At 43.2% G+C, this 11,482-nt stretch overlaps 1 pseudogene; it reads left to right on the top strand.

Moving 5' to 3' along the window:
• Window positions 1-8,811: 8,811 nt before the first annotated feature.
• Window positions 8,812-9,707, top strand: LOC110259654 (olfactory receptor 7A10-like; annotated as a pseudogene).
• The last annotated feature ends 1,775 nt before the right edge of the window (window positions 9,708-11,482 follow it).

Here is an 11,482-nt window from a genome sequence, read left to right as displayed (position 1 = left end):
AGGGCCATGGATGCTACAACTGGGGAGTTACTGTGAAAACAAGAGTCAAATCCCCAGCAGCCAGAAATACTGAATCTGTGCTTTCACTGAGCCTGTGCCTTGTCCCTCTTTATCTGAAATACCATTGCTTAAATTTCTTCCATGTTTTCACCTCCAAAAGCAAGTGCTTCCCAGGAACTTCCTTTTGTGACTTTGGTACCCCCCTTTCTCTGCACAAATGTTCATTCTTTGTCTCCTCTACCTAACGGCTAGACATATCAAGATAGTCATCAATTCACCCACCAGAATGGCAAAATTTACTTATTGTCCATGAGGCCAAGGACTGTTTTGGGGAATAAAGATGAATCTAGTCTGTGAGTGCCTCATAGACCTTATTCTGTATTTTAGATCTCTCTGGAAACAAACGTATCAGTGGTCTTAGTAATAGCCCTTCACATTCTCAATAAAAGCTTGCATTGCCCCATGCATCCTTATTCTGGACGGAATGTTTGGGCCCCCAACATTTGTGTTGAAACTGTACCCCCTCGTGTGATGGTATTGGGATGTGCGGAGGTAAGTAAGTTTTGATGAGGTCATGAGGATGGAGCCTTCATGATGGGAAGGGTACCATTGTGACAGCATGAGAGAACTTGCCTTTTCTCTCTTTTCTGCTCAGTGAGGATGCAATGAGGAGTGGACAGTCTGAAACCCAGAAAAGCATCTTTACAAGAACTGGATCAGGCTGGCCTCCTGATCTCAGACGTCTGGCCTCCAGAACTGGGAGAAATATATTTTTGTTGCTTAAAAGCCCCTTCGTTTGTTGTTGTTTTGTTACAGCAGTCCAAACTGACTAAGCACTCTTTTCTTCAAATAAATGGCAGAATTTGTGTTAGCCATCCATTTAGATACAATCTAAAAAGTAACCCATATCCTCTCTATATGCTCTAATCTGTCATCCTTACTCTTTATCACATTTTTATTCCAAAATGTCTCCACGTTCTTTCTGCATAAAGGTCTCCCAATCCAGGTTTTTGCTATAATTGTTTTGTGATGTTAATCTTTTGAGCCTTCTTAGCCTGCTTAAAAATAATTATTTTTTATGGGTAATTTCAATGTTTAAATGCAACGAGGTTTTGAAAGGATAGACAGTATAAAACACCTATGCCATCGAACTGAAGGAAGGAGCACAGGAAGGAAGGAGAAAGTCTTCGAGTTTGTTCTCAGTTGAGCTGTCACTTCCTAAGGGAAGTCCCTCCCAGCTCCAGATCCCCAGGTGTCACAAATAAGCTCTCACAGGTCCCTGTACATACTGCTGCAGGTCATGTTCCCTGAAAAGCTGCTTCTGAGACAAGAACAGACTTTCAGGAAGTTTCTTGGGATAAAATAGAATTACCATATGGCTCAGCAATTACTTCCAATTAATCAAAAATGAAGACGGAATCTACTGGATATACATGCATGTTTACAGCAGCATATTCACAACAAGAGAATCATGGAAATAACCCCATGTCCATCGATGGATGACTGGATAAACAAATTGTGGTCCATACATACAATGGATCATTATTCAGTCATAAGAAGGAATGGAGGGGTTGGGATTGGCATATACACACTATTATCTATGAGATAGATGAGTACTTTGGAGTTCCCGTCGTGGCTCAGTGGTTAACACACCTGACTAGTATCCATGAGGATGTGGGTTAGATCCCTGATCTTGCCCTGTGAGTTAAGGATCCAGCATTGCTGTGAGCTGTGGTGTAGGTGGCAGATGTGGCTTGGATCTGGTGTTGTTGTGGCTGTGGTGTAGGCTGACAGCTACAGCTCTGATTTGACCCCTATCCTGGGAACCTCCATATGCTGTAGATGCCGCCCTAAAAAAAAAAAAAAAAAAAAAAGGCAATAAAAAACAGATGGGTAACAAGGACCTACTGTCTAGCACAGGGAAATTTACAACACTGTAATAACCTCTATGGGAAAAGAATCTGAAAAGGAACTTTTATATGTATAACTGATTTACTTTGCTCTATGCCTGAAATTAACACAACCTTGAAGGAAGGCAACTATACTCTAATAAATTTTCTTTTTTATTTTCCCACTGTACAGCAAGGGGATAAAGTTATCTTTACAGGTATACATTACAATTACATTTTTCCCCCACCCTTTCTTCTGTTGCAACATGAGTATCTAGACAAAGTTCTCAATGCTACTCAGCAGGATCTCCTTGTAAATCTATTCTAAGTTGTGTCTGATAAGCCCAAGCTCCAGATCCCTCCCACTCCCTCCCCCTCCCATCAGGCAGCCACAAGTCTTTTCTCCAAGTCCATGATTTTCTTTTCTGAGGAGATGTTCATTTGTGCTAATAAATTTTTTTAAAAAAGGGATGGAGAAATTAAATGTTAAGCCAATAAACATTTGAAAGACTTTTTTTTTTTTTTTTTTTTTTTTTAATGGCTGCAACCATGGCACATGGAAGGTCCTGGGCCAGGGGCTGAATCTGAGCCACAGCTGCAATCTAAACCACAGGTGTGGCAACCCCACACTTTTCACCCACTGCCCAGGGTGGTGGGGGTCATACCCAAGCCTCTGCAGCAACCCTCGCCACTGCAGTCTGATTCTTAACCAAGTGCACCAGAGCAGGAACTCCCAATAATCTTTTTAAGGAATGAAATATTAACACACATTATAATGTGGGTGCCTCTCACCAAAATTATTCTCAATTAGTGATGCCAGAGAAAAAGGCCACACATTGTATGATCCCATTCATCGGAAATACCCATAATCAGTAAATCCATAGAGAAAGAAAGCACATTGCTTGTTTCCAGTACAGAGAGTAAAGTCGTACGTGCTTAACGGGTACCGAGTTTCCTTTTGGGGTTTTAGAAATGTCTGTGTTATCCTTACTTGGTAGGACCTTCCCACATTTTGACAGTACGTGGTCAAGTGTAGCAGGCATGGTCTGAGAAAGAAATGATGCCCAGGGCTCAGAACCCTCAGGGCTGTGGATCAGGGTCACCCTATCGGGTGAGCCATCCAGCCGAGCAGAGATGTCATTCAAGGGTGAGGGGGATGGAGCATGGATAACACAGGAGGGAGAATCTGAGGATCCCTTGTGGCCTTGAGGCCCCTCCAAGACCAGAAGCTATAGTTGGACCCATGGTTGCTCCTTTTACTAGTAATTCTTTTCTCTCATATTATCCCCTCAAAATTACCCATGGAACTATGAAAGAGCCATTTCCAGAACACATGCAAAAAAATTTGTCCTGGGAAGGTGGACTGAGTGTTTGGGATTGGCATATGCACACTGAGGTATACGGAATGACTGGTTCGTGGGGACCTGGTACTCAGGGGACTCCCCCACGTTCTGTGATAACCTATATAGGAAGAGAATCTGGAAAAGAATGGATGTGTGTAAATGTAAATGTGAGTCTCTTTGTTGTACAGCAATTATCACAAAGCTGAAAATCAACTATACTTCCATAAAACTTTCAGAAATGAAAAAAATAAAAATGACCCAGGCAAACTGAAAGAGTGTCTAGAACCAATGCAAGAACCAATGCAAGAAAGTTGATCCAAGTAAAACCAACAGAAGCAAATATAAACAGTGGGATTCCAGTCAAGCGAAAAGCTTTTGCACGACAAAATAAACCAACACCAAACTCAAAAGCCCACCTACTGAATGAGAGAAAAATTTAGCAAGTCGGTTCTCTGATGAGGGGTTAATATGCAAAGTATAGGAAGACCTCATACAAAAAAAATAGAATAAAAACAATCCAACTAAAAATGGGCAGAAGATCCCAGTAGACATTTTCCGAAGAAGACACAGATGGTCAACAGGTAATTTAAACAGAGCTCAACATCCCTCTTCAGCGGAGAAGTGATGCAAATGAAATCATTTCTACTTCTGAAAATTGCATATTCATATCTTTCTTCCAATTTCCAACAGAGATTTTGATGTTTCCCTACCAATTCTTTGGAGTATAAGTTTTTTTTTTTTCTTTTTTTGTCTTTTCAGGGCTGCACTCACGGCACATGGAGGCTCCTAGGCTAGGGATCTAATCAGAGCCACAGCTGCCGGCTTATGCCACAGCCACAGTAATGCCAGATCCTTAACCCATTGAGCAAGGCCAGGGATCGACCTGCAACCTTGTGGTTCCTATTTGGATTCATTTCTGCTGTGCCATGGTTGGAACTCCTGAGTTTTTTTTTTTTTTAATTTAAATGTTCTAGACAGTAATCCTTGGCTATCCATATTTCTTTTTTTCTTTTTTTCTTTTTTTGGTCTTTTTTTGTCTTTTTGTCTTGTTGTTGCTGTTGTTGCTATTTCTTGGGCCGCTCCCTCGGCATATGGAGGTTCCCAGGCTAGGGGTTGAATCGGAGCTGTAGCTGCCAGCCTACGCCAGAGCCATAGCAACGCGGGATCCGAGCCGCGTCTGCAACCTACACCACAGCTCACGGCAATGCCGGATCCTTAACCCACGGAGCAAGGGCAGGGACGGAACCCGCAACCTCATGGTTCCTAGTCGGATTCGTTAACCACTGGGCCACGACGGGAACTCCGGCTGTCTATATTTCAATGTCTTCTTTCATCTCTGGCTTTTCTTTTAAATTTGTGGATGGTATATTTTGTCATACATTTTCATGCATTTATAGTGACCAGTTTTTCTCTTTATCGATTTCGATTTTCCATCATATTGTTAAAATCTCTGTCCATGTCTTACAACACAGTTTTCGACCATTTTCTTCTAATAGGTCAAATATACATATTCATTTAAAAAATTCACTCCACCTATGAATGATTTGTGTTCAGTGGGATGTAGAAATCTTTCCACTTGAAAAAGCAGTCTGTTCTGAGGCTATACTAGTCCTTCCTTTTGCATTGATGTATAAAGGCCCTTTTTCATTTTCAAATTCCCATACCACAATTTCCTACCTCTATTGAGGTCAGATTCTGTTCCACTCTCAACTCTGACATTTACAGTATGTAATTGCAACAAGGTGGTCAGTTTCTCTCTACTCGGTTACTCATCTCTGAAAGAGATATCATAACCCTTATGTCAGGGTTATTAATAAATTAGCTAATAATGATAAAGAGGGTGGCATTCAGTATTTATTTATTTATTTGTTTATTTTTGGGTAGGAACCCACAGCATATGGAAGTTCCCAGGCTAAGGTTCAAGTGGAGCTGCAGCTGCCAGCCTACACCACGGCCACGGCAATGGGGGAGTTGAATTGCATCTATGACCTACAACAGCTCCTGGCAATGCCAGATCCCTGATCCACTCAGTGCGGCCAGGGATGATACACGAGTCTTCATGGATGCTAGGCATGTTCGTTACCCCTGAACCACAAGGGAAACTCCAATAGTTTAATTTTTAAATTTCTTTCATTTTTATTATTTATGTCTTATTTTTAATTTAATTTTTTGGTCTTTTTTTTGCCATTTCTTGGACCTCTCCCGTGTCATATGGAGGTTCCCAGGCTAGGGGTCTAATCAGAGCTGTAATCACCACCCTATGCCAGAGCCACAGCAATGCAGGATCCGAGCCGCATCTGCAAACTATACCACAGCTCATGGCAATGCTGACTACTTTGGGAACTTTGGAATGTCCACTCAGGGAAGGCCCAAGTCAGGGCGCTGGGCATTAAATCCCCACACTGTATCTTCCTGGCTGTGTGACCTTAGGCAGGTCACTTGACCTCCCTGTACTTCAGTAAACATGAAGGTTCAAAGGGTACCTCCTGCCTAGAGCTGTGGTGAAGATTCTATGAGGTAATGTCAGGGAAGTGCTTAAGAGTGTGCCTGTTGCTGTTACCTAGGTGATAGCCATTGGTGGGTTTTTGTTGTTGTTTTTGTTAAAAGAGAAGCAAGTAGGTTGTTGTTTAGAGATCTGAAGTGTTGAAAAGCCAAGGCCACTCTGGTAGGAGCTTGGCACAGGGATAAATATCTTACAGTATCCCTGAGGGGCCGCAGTCAGAGGCAAGCCTCAGGAGCTGCTCCTGGCCATGTGGAACTGAATGTGGAAGAGCAACCCCCAAGCTTCTCTTTTCTGTCCATCTCTTCCCTCACCAGGGGTGGTGGGAGAGGCAGAAGCACTCAGGGGAGTGGACGGGTGTGCGCCCTCTTAGGGTCTTGGATGACTACTCTGCTCAGCCCTGCCAGCTACTCTCTGTAAAGGTGGAACCGGAGAGGCAGCACTTCAAGGCATCCACCAGGCTGGGCATGATCTGGGAAGGACCATGTAGATTATCAGAAAGCAAGCTGCCACCCTAAGGAGAGTGTGTGATAGTCAACTAGTTAACAACTCGGCACGGGCACAGGCCCATGCAGGTTCTAAAGGCTTCAGGTAATAATTGTTTAGTTTCTGGGTCATGGGGAAATTTTATGGTACACATAGCAGTTGTTCTTTTCTAAAGTACAAAGGTATTATGGTGCACAGGGACACTGTGTTTTTCCAGACCAGATGAATATCCCTTAGGCTTGTTTGTCTCTGATCCTTTATGGAGGAAAATGCTGATTTAGAAAGAAGAATCTAGACAGAAACTCACCATGGTGTTAATACCATTTGCCAAAGAGAAATGAGAGGAAAATGAAGATGATGTTCATTTAACTTCTATTTTATAAGTTCTGTATTTAAAAAAATTTTTTTTTTACTGTAGCATATACTATTGAGTATTATTTTAGTCAATGAAAATAACAAAGTATTCAAAAGAGGTGAGGAGGAGTTCCTGTTGTGGCCCAGTGGGTTAAGGATCTGGTGTTGTTGCAGTTGGGTCATAGGTCCCAGGTCCAGATCCCTGGCCCAGGAACTTCCATATGCTGTTGGGGGTGGCTGAAAAAGAAAAAAAAAAAAAAAAAGATGAGTAGAAAGCAATAAGCAGTTCTCAAGCGGAAATCACTTTGGGTTTGAACAATTCACCATCCTGGGCACATCAACAAATCTTTGGAAAGAATTTGATGGAACACCACTTGTGAACAAAAGAGGGTTTGGCTTAATAGAAACTTTCCAAGCTTGGAGCCATTTTCTAAAAGAGGGAAAAGGGTGGTATCATCTATAAAGGGCTTCCCTCCTGGTAGAGTTTGGTCATATTTTCCTCCAGTCTTGGTTGGCTCCCTAAAATTAAGATGGAAAGTCAAGAAAGAATACAAAATCTAGAGATGAGAGATGGGCTTCAAAATCAGAAATGGTGTCTTTGGGGAAGGACGTAAATGGTAATAGTAACACCTTTAATTGAACAGCTACCATGTGCCAGGTTCTTTACATTTATGATGGTATTCCATCATCATAATCCTCTTAGCTAAAGGTTCAGTCTAGTCATATAATCCCTCAGTCTCAAGGCTAAGAAGGGGTGGAACAAAATTCCAGGCTACATCTGCCTCATAAAACAGTGCTCTTGGAGTTTCCACTGTGCCTAGGGAGGCTAAGGATGAGGGGCTGTCACTGCTGCAGCTTTGGTCACTGCTGTGGTGCATGTTCGATCCTTGGACTTGGAACCTGTACATGCTGAAGGTGTGGCCCACAACAAAAAAAAAAAAAACAAAAAGTCCTCTTAACTGCAGTGTGAACCCTGCCTCTCTGGAGGAATCTTTAAAAACAACTACCACTGAGGGTGCAATGTCCACGGGAAGAAGATGTATTTTCTGTAGAAATATGTCTTGGTGAGTGCCTTTTTGAATGCAGGTTTTATAGAAATCTAGTAAAACCAGTTTCCATCGAAAGAGTAGAAGGAAATGTAAGTGTATTTAAACAGAATGAAAGGGAAGGAGGTGAGCGGAAGTCTTGAAGGGCTCCTCCCCAACCCAGAAAGCTTCAGCACCAAGGTCATCATCTCTGTCTCTTTCCATTTCCCTCTCCCGCCCATATTCACTTAACGCCAAGTGATCTAGGATATCCCATCCTCTCTATGTACTGGCCTCAGTGCCTTCGGCTCCATAGACACTATTCCCCCACACCTAAAATATATTGAGCCATGATTTTTCTCAGTTCTATTGTGTTGCAGGCACAGATTTTTAAAACCTTGACTCATATATCCCTCTCAGCAATCCAGTGGAGTAAGTACCATTAATAATGCCCCTTTAACCAAGTGGGAAACTGAGGCCCTGAGAAATCAGAACTTGGCCAAGATCAGTGAGATGTAGAGCCATGATTCATGGTGGGGAGGTCAGAGTGTAGGATCCATCTTTTGACATGAGACTTACTGCCACAGCTAGTTTAGTGGTTCAGTACACTAAGGCATAGGAGCATAGGCTGCCTTCTTCGCAAACCTAGTGATGTTCCGCCTGAAACCCCAGACCCTTAGTGGATGTGTCCCATCTGGTCCCTTATCAACTCAGTTCTTGTCAGTGGGTGGTGGGACCAGAGCCCCACCAACCCATGTGACTGTGCTAGAATACTAAGTAAATGAAGGGAAAGGCAGAATCATCCAAGAGACAAATTTCAGCACCTCCAAAGGCCGACTGTTCCAGCCATTGTTGTGCTCCATCTGAAAGGGGCTGATGCTGAGCTGGACACTCCAGAGGCTGATGGTCTCCTGAAACAGATTTTGAAGGTCATGATTAATTTGTGATATAGATCAGAAGGAGGAAGAGATTATCCATGAATGGATACCTGTATAAGATAATGACATTTGTAATCACTCCCAGTGAATGAATACCAAATTGGGAAGCAAAATGTATGTTTCATTTATGTTTTGGGGGGAGGGAAGACAAATATGATAAAAAAATATATTTTTAATTTGGGGACAGCTGTTTTTTTAATTGGCATTGCTTTTTGGTTACCTGGCAGAATTACCAGCAACATGGATGCAGGAAACCAAACAGGGGTCTTGGAATTCCTCCTCCTGGGCCTCTCCGAGGACCTAGAATGGCAGCCCCTCCTCTTTGGGCTGTTCTTGTCCATGTACCTGGTCTCCATGCTTGGGAACCTGCTCATCATCCTGGCTGTCAGCTCTGGCTCCCACCTCCACACCCCCATGTACTTCTTCCTCTCCCAACTGTCTTTCTTGGATATTTGTTTCAATTCCACCATAGTTCCTAAAATGCTGGTGAACATCCAGACAGCGAACAAAGCCATCACCTATGCAGGCTGCGTCACCCAGAAATACCTTTTCTTATTTCTTGGGTATTTGGACCACTTCCTCCTGACCGTGATGGCCTATGACTGCTTTGTGGCCATCTGTCACCCCCTGCACTACATGATCATGATGAACCCACACTTCTGCTGTCTCTGGTTTCTTGGTCCCTCAGTGTCCTAGTTGCCCTCCTTCACAGTCTTATGATGCTGCATCTCTCGTTCTGCACACACACGGAAATTCCCCACTTCTACTGTGAATGGGCTGAGGTCCTTAAGTCCTCCTGTTCAGATGCTCTCAGCAATTACATCGTGCTGTTTTCTGTGACTGGCCTGCTGGGTATTCCTCCACTGACTGGGATCCTTTTCTCTTACTCTAAGATTCTTTCCTCCATATTGAAAATGTCCTCAGGGGAGGAGAAGTACAAAGTGTTTACCTCCTGTGGGTCTCACCTAGTGGTCATCTCCTTATACTACGGGACAGGGCTAGGTGTGTACCTCAGTTCTGCTTTCTCCCCCTCCACCTCAAAGGGGACAGTGGCCTCCGTGATGTACACTGTGGTCACCCCCATGCTGAACTCCTTCATCTACAGCCTGAGGGTCAGGGACATGAAGGGGGCCCTGAGGAAGCTTTTCAGCTGGTCTTTCTTCCCCGTGTGAAGAGCCATGGATGCTGTGACTGGGGAGTTACTATGATAACCAAGAGTCAATATCTGGCATTCAGCAATACCAAATCTCCAACTTCATTGAGCTTGAGACTTGTCCTTCTTTTTTGAACACCAATGCTTGAAGTACTTCCATGTGTTCACCTCCAAAAGCAAGTGCTTCTGAGGAACTTCCCTTTGTGACTTTTATACTCTCTTTTCTGTGCACAAATGTTCATCCTTAGTCTCCTCCACATAACTGTTAGACATATCAAGATAGTCATCAATTCACCCACCAGAATGGCTACAACTTATTTGTTGTCCATTGAGGCGAAGGACTGTTTTGGGGAATAAAGCTGAATCTACTCTGTGAGTTCCTCATGGAACTTATTTTGTATTGTAGGTTTCTCTGGAAACAAACATATCATTGGTCTTAGTAACAGCCCTTCCCATTCTTATTAGAAGCTCTCATTGACCCATTCATACTTGTTCTGCATTGAATGTTTCTGTTGCCCCAGTATTTGTGTTGAAACCCTCCCCCCATGTGATGGTATTGGGATGTGGGCCTTTTGGGAGGTAAATAGGATTTGGTGAGGTCATGCAGATGCAGCCCCCATGATGGGATGGGTACCCTTGGGAGAGCAGGAGAGAAGTTGCTTTTTCTGTCTGTTTTCTGCCCTGTGAGGACACAATGAGAAGTGGACCGTCTAAAACGTGGAAGAGGGAGTTCCCGTCGTGGCGCAGTGGTTAATGAATCCGACTAGGAACCATGAGGTTGTGGGTTCGGTCCCTGCCCTTGCTCAGTGGGTTAACGATCCGGCGTTGCCGTGAGCTGTGGTGTAGGTTGCAGACGCGGCTCAGATCCCGCGTTGCTGTGGCTCTGGCGTTGGCCGGTGGCTGCAGCTCCGATTCGACCCCTAGCCTGGGAACCTCCATATGCCTCGGGAGCGGCCCAAGAAATAGCAAAAAAACCCACAAAAAACAAACAAACAAAAAACGTGGAAGAGAACCTTCACCAGAAATTGATCACCCTGGATTCTTGATCTCAGACTTCTACCCTCCAGAACTGAGAGAAATATATTTTTGTTGCTTAAAAGCCCCTTGCTTTGTGGTATTTTGTTACAGCAGTCCAAACTGACTAAGCACTCTTTTCTTCAAATAAATGGAGGAATTTGTGTATCTCATACTTCTATGATAAAATCTAAAAAATAAGCAATATCCTCTCTATGCTCTCTAGTGTGTCCACCTTCCTATTTATCACATTTTTACTTAAAAACCCTTCCATATTATTTCTGCATAAATGTCTTCCAATTCAAGTGTTTGCTATAGTGGTTTTGTGATGTTAATTTCTGAGCCTTCATAGCCTGCCTAAAAATGGTTATTTGTCTTATGAATAATTTTGATGTTTAAATGCACAAAGGTTTTGAAAGGATAGACTGTGTAAACCATCTATGCTATTTTGCTGATGGAAGGAAAGAGCAAAGGAAGGAAGGCAAAAACATTGAGGTTGTTCTCGGTTGAGCTGTCACTTCCTAAGGGAAGGCCCTCCCACCTCCAGACCCCCAGGCATCACAAATTAGCTCTCCCAGGTCCCTGTGCATACTACTCAGGTCATGTTCCCTGAAAAGCTGCTTCTGAGACAAGAATAGACTTTCAGGAAGGTTCTTGGGGCTTGTACTTAGGACAAACATAGAATTATCATATGGCTTAGCCATCCCACTCTAAATAAGTGAAAATAAACACTCAAACTACTACTGGTTCATGCAAGTTTATAGCAGCATATATACAATA

The sequence above is a fragment of the Sus scrofa genome, chromosome 2 (assembly GCF_054392235.1).
Source record: "Sus scrofa isolate SSC_HxYL_T2T_F1_AM1 chromosome 2, Sscrofa_HxYL_maternal_Yorkshire_Landrace_v2.0, whole genome shotgun sequence".
NCBI classification, from domain to species: domain Eukaryota; kingdom Metazoa; phylum Chordata; class Mammalia; order Artiodactyla; family Suidae; genus Sus; species Sus scrofa.
This window is presented reverse-complemented; position numbering and strand designations above follow the sequence as displayed.